The following is a 13312-nucleotide window of genomic DNA, read 5'->3' on the forward strand; positions in this document are numbered from 1 at the left end:
AATTACATAGTTACATCAGTAAGTTTGAATAAAGACACCAGTTCATTCAGTTCAACCTGAGAGAGTGTCTACAATTGTGTCGATCCCTGTACATTGCATTCACATTGGTCCCTACCCTCAAGGAGCCCACAATCCAAGGTCCCCCATTCATATACTAGGGCCAATTTTGGACAGAAGCCAATTAACCTACCTGCGTGTCTTTGGAGTGTGGGAGGAAACCGGAGTACCTGGAGGAAACTCACGCAGGCACAGGGAGAACATGCAAACTCCAGGCAGGTAGTGTCATTGTTGGGATGTCCTCCTGTAAAGAAATATTAACATGTGTAGGTATATACATGACAAAGGGAAGGAACACCATGCCCAGAGGGGTGATCTTCCATCCAGCCAATAACCTCTCTACCAAAAAAAGGGTTAGAAAGTTAATTGACCTTAATTAAACAGTGGACCACCTAGTGGTCAATGTTGACATATTAATGTCTTTTGAGCCCTAAAAGGAATTGAAATACATGCCCTAACTAACTAAACTAAGCCCTTGTACACACGGTCGGAGAATCCCTCGGAATGTGTCCTATAGGACCATGTCGTCGGATAATCCGACTGTGTGTGTGGTATGCATCGGACTGATTCCATCGGAATATCCGTCGGACCCAATTTTCCAACATGTTAGAAATATTTCCCGACCAACTGGGCCGGTCGGATATACTCCGATCATGTGTAGCGAATTTTGATCGGACCAAGTGCCACGCATGCTCAGATCAAATTCCTACATCAAAGCTATTGCCTACTAGCCTGAATGTAGTTCCATCGTAACGAAATGACGTCATCACGTTCTGAAAGATCTGATTTTTCGACAACTTAGTCCGACCGTGTGTATGCAACAGTTTCGGACAAGATCCGACGGAGAAAATCCGACGGAGAAAATCCGACGGATTCGGTTGTCGAAATCTCCGACCGTGTGTACAGGGGCTTAGAATATAAAAATGCATATCAGAGAGTTAGCAGAGTTGCACAATCCAGAATATTACAAAATGGAATGATTGCCCCAGGTTTTTTTTTTAGCAGCTATGTATTCCAAGCAAAAAGGATTGATTTTGATAAAAGTCTTATAGTAAACAAAATAAGATTCAATATTGTGATGGAATTATAATATGAGTTCTGGCTGCAAGTATGCACAACCATGTTCCATTGCACCTAACAATTATTACACAGTACAACTGTCCATTGACAATACATTACAAAACTGGTATTCACATAAACAACCCAACAGGTTTTGACTTGTTCAGTTATAGTCTTTTTCAGGAGATGGTTATTCTAGAAAAATGTGTCAAAATACTCATAAATTTGATGATACATGATCTACAAGCACTTATACATATAATATAGTGTAATGAGGTTATAATTACCCCTCAAAGATTGGAACTATATCCTACAGCCAGAATTTTCTTAAAAGAAATCTCAATGATCCAATGGTCTCCAAACACCATTCCCACCTCCTCAAGATGGAATCCAGCTCCAAAGGGCTTGCAAGGAGCTACACGCTAGCTACACCAACCATTCCCATGGCTTCACAGGGTCCTTGCAGGGCTCCACCATAACAGTGGCTCCCTGTAGCTTTCTGTGGGCCCTTACTGATAGGGATCAGACCACCTTTTATAAGGGTGTCAAGATTAACTTTTGTTTTGGAGGGATATGGACCACTCCTACTTGCTCCGGTTGTCTCTTTTTTTTTATCAGAAAAATGTTTATTTGTGCGAAAATTTTACAAATATACAATACAATAAACAATAAGGATAATAAACTCAAAACATACAATGAGAGATATTGCATATTTCACATAGTATAAACAAACCATATGACCAAATTATTACCATAACAATAGCCCAGATTTGTTGGGTACATAAGAGATATCTTATAAAGAACGCATGTACAAGGCACTTTGATATGAAAAAAAAAACAGAACAAAAATAATAACATCTTAACCAAAAAGGGGGGGGGGGTCTATTCCCCTTACGAGCAATAAGACCACTGGCCAGCTGGCTGGGTATAATACACAATTTCGCTATCCCATTAGAAATTTAGTAACCAAGCCAATCTCTGTTGGAGAAGACAGAGGGTGTGCTTTTGAGCCTGTCTTGTATGAGGTTAACTGGGACAAGTAATGTCCCTACATCTCAGCCTGGACATGGAACTAAGAGAAGCTTAATCACTTATGCCTGTAATAATCTGTGCATAATTAGTTGAGGTGGGGCAAGTCCTGGGGTATCCAACCATGCCTGCCAGGTAGAAGAGAACTTTTGGTTGTCATTGCTGTGTTGATATGTTAACCGTTCCCTAATAAGTATAGAATTAACATGTTCTCCAAAGTTTCTTAGTGGGGGCATTGGGAGATAGCCAGAATCCAGCTGTTTGTTTTCCAGCTATATACAGAAGCCTAAGTACGATTATATTAGTTGGGGGAATAAATATTTCCTTGTCCACTGCACTTAGCAGACAAACCATGGGATCTAATGGGATCTTGATCGTATATACTGTAGAGATAGTGCTGGCGGGGAGTTGAAAAAACTCCTGCAAGCATCATCTTTGGAGCATGTTTGGAGAGCTAAAAAACCTCTCAAAGGGCCCCTCTCCATTGAAATGAATGGGAAGCGCCTGAAAAGCGCCTCAAAATGGTTTGTGCAGTTTTTTTCTTTAGTCACGCGCTAACTCCTGAAAAGCGACGCAAAAACGCTCAACGTTTTATAGGCAGTTTTCAAGTGCCTCAATGTGAAAGGGGTCTTACTGAGTTACAGACAGAATTTTATTTATCCAGGCATCAGTTCTTTAAATGAATTATTAATTACAAACTAAATAAATAATGATAATAATTCATATAATAAGCATGTGCTAACACAAATGTGCTGACAGGTGTGCCGACAAAATTAAATTAAAGGTGACCATCGAACGTTATAAAGTTCATTCAAAAAACATTGTACATGATAAAATTAATTCAAAAACACATTAAAAAAACATTGAGAAAATGCCCCATATAGCGGTGAAATAAAGTGACTAGTGCAAAGGTGCTGGTGTCTTCAAAAAGGAGAAACAATCTTCCCCGGTGCGCCGCTCAGTGCTATAATAATGTGAATGCTCTGACCAGAACTCATACCCCAACTGGGGTAGATGGGCTTTCACAGTATGAGCCACTGTGCTGCTATCTGGCATATGCTGATGATGCGCTGGGGGGATGTTCAATCTTTCGATTGTATTAAGCCTCCGTTGGTATATATATCAAAGGAAGAAACATATCCATAGTGTAGTATGTATATACAATCCACTTTATTTGAAACAAAAAACCTACTCACATTTAGGGAATGAAAACTCGCTTTGTTTACAAAGATCCACCGGCCGTTGCTAGCTGTGAGGAAGATGCACGTAACGTGACCACGCCCTACGCGTTTCGTCAGAGTGACGTCTTCTGGAGCGGCCATATTGGTGCACTTTCCGATTTAAATAGGGTGCAGTGCTCCACTGAGCTTGCGCGAACCAAAAGGCACCATTTTGGATGCGGGAATGTAAGGGATGGTCACCTTTAATTTAATTTTGTCGGCACACCTGTCAGCACATTTGTGTTAGCACATGCTTATTATATGAATTATTATCATTATTTATTTAGTTTGTAATTAATAATTCATTTTATATATATATATATATATATATATATATATATATATAAATTTTTTTTTTTTTTTGAGTATGAGCATGTACCAGACATAGGATATTATATAAGTTAGTATATAACGCCTTCATTGAGGATTGGGTAATTACAATACATAAAATACATAATATAAAGGCTCTGGGTTTAGCGCCATAATCTACTCTCCTATATTTTCAATCATAGTACCCTCTCCCCCTTTTTTGGGGTGGAGGTTTCTAAGTAGAGGCAGCTCTAACCCATTTTCTATTAATTTTTCTATGTAGTCCGTAGCGCAACTCTATTCATTTATTCATACCCTTGGGATAGATAATGAATACTTTTAGCCATTTCCTACCTGGGACCCTTCCAGTTTATTCAGTTTGGTATACTTGGGGGTATATTTTCAGACTTTGTCAACTATCCAGCTTACGCATAAGAGAGACTGTGGGCCCTGAATGCAAAATAGTAGGGAACCCTGCTTCTAAGGGCATATTTCCCAACCTTTTGAGATGGGAACGAGGGGCACCTATTAGCAAAAATATGTAGGCATAGAAGACAGCCCTTGCTATGCCCCCTTAAAGGAGAATTATATAAAAAAAAAAATAGTTAAATCCACAAGTGCTCTTTTATTTTTACTACTACTATTCCTTTATACTGGCTTTTGGAACTTACAGATGCAGCAATTTGGAAAATGGGTGAAAGGTTTAGCACTGGGAAACACTTTTTGAAAGATGAATAGTGTATATATATATATATATATATATATATATATATATATATATATATGTATACAGTCAAACCCATAAATTCGCAGGGGTTACATTCTTAAAGCACCCGTGAATTGTGAACGACTGAGGCCACAAACTCTGAACTACGACTGTATATATTTATTACAGACACATAAACTGTGCTGCCCCAATGGGGCACAGAATTTACATAGGCTGTTTTCCTAACCATTTTCAATGGACATTTATATTTAGTTCACATGGTGTCATCTAGTGATCTTTTATGGTAATGCACCTGTTTTACAGCCTTTTCTTTGACTATGACATACTTCCTTTGTATGTAAGGCTCCACCCTTCTTCCTGTGTTTTGTACTTCCTGTGTCATCAATGCAGCTATCAACCCACATGTAGCAGGGCACATGTATTCTGCATTGTAAGTAGAGATGTAAAGGCTCGGAAAAAACCCGGAAAAATTTGGAAAAAAGTTTTTTTTTCCTGAAGGCTTTTTTGTTTTTTCCCCAAAAAATTGGAAAATTGAAAAACAAAAAAAAAATTGTGGAATATTTTATTTTAACATGATGAATAAAATATTTTAAGACAGGGTGTTAAAATATTTTCCAAATCATTTCTAAAAAAAATGTATGATATCAGATTATTCTAATTTCTGTGCAGTGAGGAAAAGCAAGTCCTAGGTAACAAACTGAACCCTCCAATGCAAGAACAGTATGCATTTCTTCCTTTAGGAGGTGCTGTGCTGTTATTGTAACAAGAAAAAGGTTTCAGTTTTGCTTTTGCATGTTAGTGGGTGTGTTTGGTTTGTTCTGTCCTCTTTACTAGGCCTCAAAAGCATTGGAAGAAAATACAGAGCAACAACAAGGACCTGAAAGTATATACTTAATTAAAAAAGGTAAGAGCTTACATTTATCGGATTCTGAATCCAGAAAACTGAATCATTTAGCTACATTCGTTTATCTTTATAAACTTTTGTGTAAATAATAATTTAATTACCAGTAATCTGGTTCTTCCCCCACCCCCCGCACACAACCATAGATTAGCGTCTTCTTGCAAAGAAGTCATTTTTTCTTGTTTTTATTTCCTACTCCCCTCAGAAAAATTGTGAGACCAACATCTAGCATATGGAAGCTGTCAGATCACCTGAGACCAGGTGACAGATGCACTCCGTAGGAATCGGAAGTGCACCGCTAAGATAGTGGACCCTAGGACTTACTGCTGCGTATTGTACCCAGGGAGGTTCAGGAAGCAGTTTTACTGGATCATTAACACAGATCCCAGTTGGAACTAGAGCATAGATTCCCCAGGGTGCCGAGTCTAAGGCCGCGTACACACGCGGGGACTGTTCGCCCAACTTTGTCCGTCAAACAGTTTCGGCAAACAGTCCGCTCAAAATTAGCATGGACGGACATGGCCACACACGACGGACGAACAGTTTGCTGAAACCGTGCGCGATGACGTGAACGGCACGTACGACGGGACGAAAAATACGACGTCCTATACACTGCATTATAACTTTCAGCGTGTAAATCCTTTCTGAGCATGCGCGGAACTTAGTTTGACGAACAAGCCTACACACGAGGGGACTGTTCGCTGAAACAAGGTTTCAGCGGACAGTTTTTCGGAATTTCCGAAAAACCTTGTTCAGCGGACTGTTCGCTGAAACTGTCCGCTGAAAGCCCACACACGAGCGGACTGTTTGCCGAAACACTGTTCAGCGGACAAAGTTGGGCGAACAGTCCCCGCGTGTGTACGCGGCCTAAGAGCCAGCAGGTGTTCACCAGAGCTTCTAGTGGTGAGGATGGACTGCGCTGCAGTCTGGCTCCAGGTCGTGACCCCCAGGGTCCCCTAGCTCACGCCCACAGTAGGCAACAGGAGAATAGGGATGGTAAGGGAATAAGCCAAGGACAGGGCCACTGGCAGACAAGGACAACAGAGTACACGCCAAAGGTTCAGGGTCACAGGCAGACAGGGATAGTGAGGGATATGCCAAAAGGTCAGGGTCATGAGCAGACAGGAATAGTTGAGAACACGCCAAGGTCGGTAAAAGAGACAAACATAGAGCACACGGCAAGCAGGAAACCAAACATACAATGAATACACAATGGTTGCTCAGCACCGCTGGATTGCAGTGCATGGGTTAATATAGGGTTCCCTGACAGGGCCTGGGGTGGAGCCATGCTTAGAGGAGAGGTTTTAAAAACCACCAGGTGGAAGTGGCTGGCCTCTTAGTCTGAACACATGAGGAGAGGCAGGCAGACAGACAGAGGAAGGTTACTGCATAACCATGACAGTACTCCTCTCTCTTACGAGGCCTCCCCCTCCCCCGCTTGGGTCCAGGCTTAAAGGCAGGGATATGCAATTAGGGGACCTCCAGCTGTTGCAGGACTACCAATCCCATGAGGCATAGCAAGACTCTGACAGCCACAAGCATGACACCCAGAGGCAGAGGCATGCTGGGACTTGTAGTTTTGCAACAGCTGGAGGTCCGCTAATTGCAGATCCCTGCTTAAAGGGAAACTCCAGATGGAACCTCCTCAACAGACGAGGAGTAAAGATCTCAGATGCAGTGATCCAATACCTCTCCTCAGGACCAAACCCTTTCCAATGTACAAGGTAGTGAAGAATGCCTTTACGGGAATCCAAAACTTCTATCTCGTATTTTAGATTATCCTCAGAGACCGGAACCGAGGTAGGGAGAGGAAAAGAGGACTTATTGAGGACTAAAGGCTGTTTAGGAATGAGTAAGGGCATGAGAAGACCATCAGGAGTCTGAGCAGGGTCCACCAGAACCTTAAAGATGAGCTAGACATCCAACACAGGACCATCAGACTGGGCAGAGGTCAGTGGATCTCTGGGGTCAGGTTGGTTAGAAGCTGACATGTCACAAGAGTCAAGTTGGATAGCTGGAACACAAACAGAATGCAGAGAGCCATGAGAATAAGATCGAAAACCCCACCTGGCCGAATGAGGCAGTCTATCCAAAGGATGGATTGAGCCTCTTAAATGGGTTTGAACGGACGTAGTAGCAGTAGGGTGGGGCCAGGTTAGAGAATGTCCTGAACAAGAAGCAGGAAGCTCACTGGGCATGGACTGGACTGGCATAACTGGTGCAGAGGCTGACTGAATAGTATCGCCAGGTGTAGTGACTATCTCAATCGCATCACAGGGCGTAGCGACAGTGGAACTTGTGGACAGGTTAGCCTGGCTGTGCGTCCAAGGAAGTTTAGGGACAGGCAAAGGTAAATGGTTATGCAAACTGCAGTGAATGTTCGGCTCAGGTTCATAGGTGGGCTCCTCATCCAGAGTGCCACATGATCTAGAGAGTGCATCAGTCCGAATATTGCAGGACACATCCCAGAAATCGATATATACAGCGGGAAGAGCAGAAGATACTGGGATGGTGGCAACAGGAATTTTCTCTTTTGGGGTAACCTTGAGTAGGCAGGAAGAGGAACAAGTAGACCCCCAAGCCAGGATCTGTCCAGTAGTCCAGTCAACATGTGGAGAATGGAGCCGTAACCAAGGAAGACCTAATATGATAGGAGATGAAGCTTTAGGTAAGACAAGGAAGGATATCCACTCCTGGTGGAGTGTCCCTACCAACATCTTAACAGGAAGGGTCTGGAAGAGGGTAGGGCCCCCTGGGAGAACAGTGCCATCAATCGCCAAGATCCCCAATGCCGTTTTAAGGGGCAAAAGGGTAAGTCTCATGGAAGATGCACTTTCCCAATCCATGAAATTGCCAGCTGCTCTGGAATCCAGATGTGCCGAGACCGAACGAGAGGAAGCGCCGACATGAAGGAATACAGAAAGGAGAAGGCGAGAAGGTGAAGGTGATATCTCAGGGTCTAATACTCCACCTTCCAGATGTATTAGCCCCAAACGTTTTTCCAGACGAAGAGAACAAGTATCACGAAAATGACCTTTGACCCCACAGTAGAGGCAAAGGCCCAGTGTTCTGCACCTAGCGCGTTCTTCGGGAGATAACTTGGTCCGGCCCAGCTGCATAGGTTCCTCAGCAGGCAGGGGGTGCTCTTGGATTGAAGAGAAGGGACAGGGAGCTCAGGCTGTCTAATAAATGGGGAGTGCTGGTGTCTTTTTTCCAGGGCCCTCTCCTGAAAGGGAATATCGATCTGGTTACACAAGGTGATAACACCGTCCAGATCAGCAGGGAGGGATCTTCCTAACAATTCATCCTTCACTCTATCAGAGAGGCCATGTAAAAAGGTTGCAACTAGGGCCTCATTATTCCAGCTCAATTCAGCTGTGAGGATACGGAACTGAAGAGCATACTGTCCCACAGAAGCAGACTCTTGACAGAGACGCAAAAGAGCTCTGGCCACTGAGGAGACTCGACCTAGTTCTTTGAAGATATTCTAAAAAAGTTTCAAGAAATCAGACAGGCTAGAAACCACTGGATCATTCAGTTCCCTCAGAGGAGCAGCCCAGGCTAATGCCTCGCCGGACAGGAGGGATATAATATAGACTACCTTCGCCCGATTGGACAGGAAGTTTTGGGGCTGGAGTTCAAAATGAATTGTGCACCGGCTAAGGAACCCCCTGCAGGCCTTGGAGTCCCCAGAGGAGCGGCCTGGAACTGGCAGTTGTAATGAATGTGTGACTGCGTCTGGTGAGATAGGTGCAACAGCAGATAGCGGTTGAGGTTGCTGAACCGGGGATCCTAATGAGGCCTGAACCTGTTCAAAACGGGAGGCCAAATCCTGAAGGAATCTCATCACCTGGATCTGATGCGATTCCTGGGTCTCAAGTCTGCGAACTAGGCCCTGTAACGGATCATCTGCGGCACATCACCTGGGTCCATGGCTGATCAAACTGTCAGGTCACCTGAGACCAGGTGACAGAAGCACTCTGTAGGAATCGGAAGTGCACCGCCAAGATAGTGGACCCTAGGACTGACTGCTGTGGATTGTAGCCAGGGAGGTTAAGGAAGCAGGTCTACTGGATCATTAACACAGATCCCAGTTGGAACTAGAGCAAAGATTCCCCAGGGCGCGGAGTCTAAGAGCCAGCAGGTGTTCACCAGAGCCTCTAGTGGTGAGGATGGACTGCGCTGCAGTCTGGCTCCAGGTCGTGACCCCCAGGGTCCCCTAGCTCACGCCCACAGTAGACAACAGGAAGATAGGGATAGTAAGGGAATAAGCCAAGGAGAGGGCGACTTGCAGACAAGGACAACAGAGTACACGCCAAAGGTTCAGGGTCACAGGCAGACAGGGAAAGTCGTGGGATATGCCAAAAGGTCAGGGTTACGAGCAGACAGGAATTGTCGAGAACACACCAAGGTCGGTAACAGAGACAAACATAGAGCACACGGCAAGCAGGAAACAGGAAGCCAAACACACAATGAATACACAATGGTTGATCAGCACTGCTGGCTTGCAGTGCACAGGTTAATATAGGGTTCCCTGATAGGGCCTGGGGTGGAGCCATGCTTAGAGGAGAGGTTTTAAAAACCACCAGGTGGAAGTGGCTGGCCTTAGTCTGAATACATGAGGAGAGGTAAGCAGACAGAGGAAGATTACTGCATAACCATGACAGAGGCATTTTCAAATTACACGTTCTTCTGAAAAGAAAAATGTGATTTGCTACCAGGGTGACAAAACGCATTCTTGTATGTGTCCTGTAGATATTAAAAAATCCTTCAAGGATGGAAGTGAAGAGGACAACAATGATGACAATGCACATAGTTTTTCTCAACGTTCTCATAACAGAATGACTTTCAATCTCAACCACTTGCTTACTGGGCACTTAAACACCCTTCCTGCCCAGACCAATTTTCAGCTTTCGGTGCTCTCACATTTTGAATGACAATTACTCAGTCATGCAACACTGTAACCAAATAAATTTTTTATCCTCCCACAAATAGAGCTTTCTTTTGGTGGTATTTGATCACGTCTGGGGTTTTTATTTTTTGCGCTATAAATGAAAAAAGACCGAAAATTTTGAATAAAAAAACGCATATTTCTTTGTTTCTGTGACAGAATTATGCAAATTATTTATTTTTCTTCATAAATTTTGGCCACAATTTATACTGCTACATATCTTTGGTAAAAATAACCCAAATTAGTGGATATTATTTGGTCTTTGTGAACGTTAGAGAGTCCACAAGCTGTGGTGCGAATCACACAAAATTGATCACATCTGATGTACTGGTGGCCTATCTCGCTTCTTGTGACCCGAACAAGTCAGGAAAGTACAAATACCCACCAAATTACCCCTTTTTGGAAAGTAGACATTCCAAGGTATTTAGTAAGAGGCATGGAGAGCTTTTTGATGTTGTAATTTTTTTCCCACAATTCTTTGCATTATTAAGATTTTTCATATTTTTTTTTTTTCCACAAAATTTTCATTGTAATAGGTTATTTCTCTCACATGGCATGTGTATACCACAAATGACACCCCCAAAAAAATATTCCTACTCCTTCTGAGTATTACAATACCACATGTGTGGGACTTTTTCACAGCCTGGACACATAGAGAGGCCCAACATGCAGGGAGCGCCATCAGGTGTTCTAGGAGCATAAATTACACATCTAACTTGTTGACTACCTATTACACTTTTGAAGGCCCAGGAGCACCAGGACAATGACACGTGGCACTGATGACAGATGGCACTGATATGTGGCAGTGATGACACTTATACATGGCACTGATGACACGTGGCACTGATGACAGATGGCACTTATATGTGGCACTGATGACAGATGGCACTGGGGACAAATTGCACTGACAACAGGTTACACTGGGGACAGATAGCACTAACAGGTGGCACTGGGGACAGATAGCACTAACAGGTGGCACTGGGGGCAGGTAGCCCTGGGGCGGATGGCACTGGGGTGGATGGCACTGGGACGGATGGCACTGGGGTGGATGTCACTGGTGCAGGATTACACTGGGGCGGATGGCACTTTTTTTTACTTTTTTTTTTTTACACTTACGGCCGCTGCAGCCGTTCATCTCTCCCCTCTCACATGCTGTCTGTGTGAGGAGGGAGAGCGGCGCTGAGAGATGATCTCATATGTTTACATATGAGATCATCTCACATTGGACACGCCAATCGCGCTGTAAACAGCCGCTGTGATTGGCCGTTTACAGCGATCTGTGTTTGCCTGTCTCCAGGGGACACGGCAAACACAGAACTTCCCCGATGCGTGCCCGCGGCAGCACGCATTGCGGAAGTAAACAACAGGACGTCCAGGGACGGCCTCCCGGACGAAAGCGCCTGCTCTATAGCTGTCATTCGGCTATAGGGCGGGTGGGAAGAGGTTAAAAAGACAAAAAAAGTGCTAATGTAACATTTTTTTTTCCCGAAAATTTCAGTTTTTCCCACCAAAAAAAACTGAAAAAAAGTTTGTTTTTTTCAAGCTTCAAAATTTCCGGAAATTGTACATCTCTAATTGTAAGCTATCATCCTTTGACTGCATAAATACTAACTATTCATCTGTTTCTATCCTGTCATCTGCTGTAGCCTGATGTTCAGAATAAAAGCATCTTTTGGATGGGATCGGTATTTGGTGAGTTCAAACTATCTGTTGAGGATTGTCCTCAGTAATTATATCTTATACAGGCCAGGCATAGAGGTCTCACAAGGTATAGTCAGTTCACAACAATCAGAGTCAGAATACAAACTCTTATACATAAATGTAAACAAACATTTTAAAATGTAATAAAACATTGACAATGTCACTAGGGCAGTGGACAGTGTCAATAGAGCAGTGTATGGTGTCTGTAGACACCATTCTTTTTTTATTTTACATTTTTTTCAGGAGCCCTTTTTTGGTGAAATATCAGGAGTCTAAACAGACCTCTGATGTCTCACTTGTGAAACAGAGAAAACAACTGAGTAGAGGATTCCCCAGTCAGTTTCAGTGAATGAATGTGAAGTGCTCTTTGTTGAGCAGCTTTCTGTTCATTCACAAACTGAAGCATAGTAAACACAGCGGGGTGGGGGGGCGGGCAGCAGGGGGAGTCTGCACTATATGGGGTAATTAGGGTGTGCCCAGGTACACCCGGAACCAGGCATGTACTGGCCATTGAGACTACAGGGAGTTTCCTGGTGGGCCGATGGCTCAGTGGGCCGGTTTCAGTGACAAAATAATGGCTGCACGGCTTGCCCTCAACTTCATGCAGTGATGTGAGAAAGATGAGAAAAATACAGAGGAGAATAAGTGAAAAAATGAAAGAGACTGTACACGAAAGGCCGCGCTTATGGAACAGGTCACAGTCACACAGGGGTATATGTGAATGCCTATATCTCCCCCTGACTCTATTGATAATGTATTACTAATTGCAGTATTTTATGAGGTAAAGCAGTGTAGAAAATACATATATAAAAGTTGGACCTATTTATATTAGTCACTATGAGGTTGCTGCCTCCCTAAGAACACAATCTGAAACCCAGGTTATGTTTAAAAGTAAAATGGTAATAATGGGCTAATGGCGCTACCTCAAACCTATTGTTTTGTGTTTATATCCAACTAATTTTTTCTATTATTCCAAATTCGACCATGTGCCACTACAAGTCAGTTATATTCCTTATCCTAAAAAAGGTGAGCACACACAGTTCTTCACTAACGTGATCGAACACTCAGTCAAAATCCCTAAAAAGCACCCACACTACATGTATAATCCACAACATTCAAAATAATTTTGTGATAGTAATTTTTGTGATCCCAAAAAATATTATTATACTATACAGCCAACTACCATACGCAGTGTACAAGACCCCTATTCGGGGGAAAGTTTGCACTTATAGTCGCACTGCGTTTGTGCAGTTCCTGTGCAATTGCTATCACTGTGCACAATTTATATTACCACTATAATACCCCGTGAATGGAAAAAATATATATTACAATGAAAGAACAAAAACCACCGAGACCAT

Source organism: Lithobates pipiens, unplaced genomic scaffold, assembly GCF_037356315.1.
Source record: "Lithobates pipiens isolate NorthernLeopardFrog02 unplaced genomic scaffold, aLitPip1_a1.2 Scaffold_1, whole genome shotgun sequence".
NCBI lineage: Eukaryota > Metazoa > Chordata > Amphibia > Anura > Ranidae > Lithobates > Lithobates pipiens.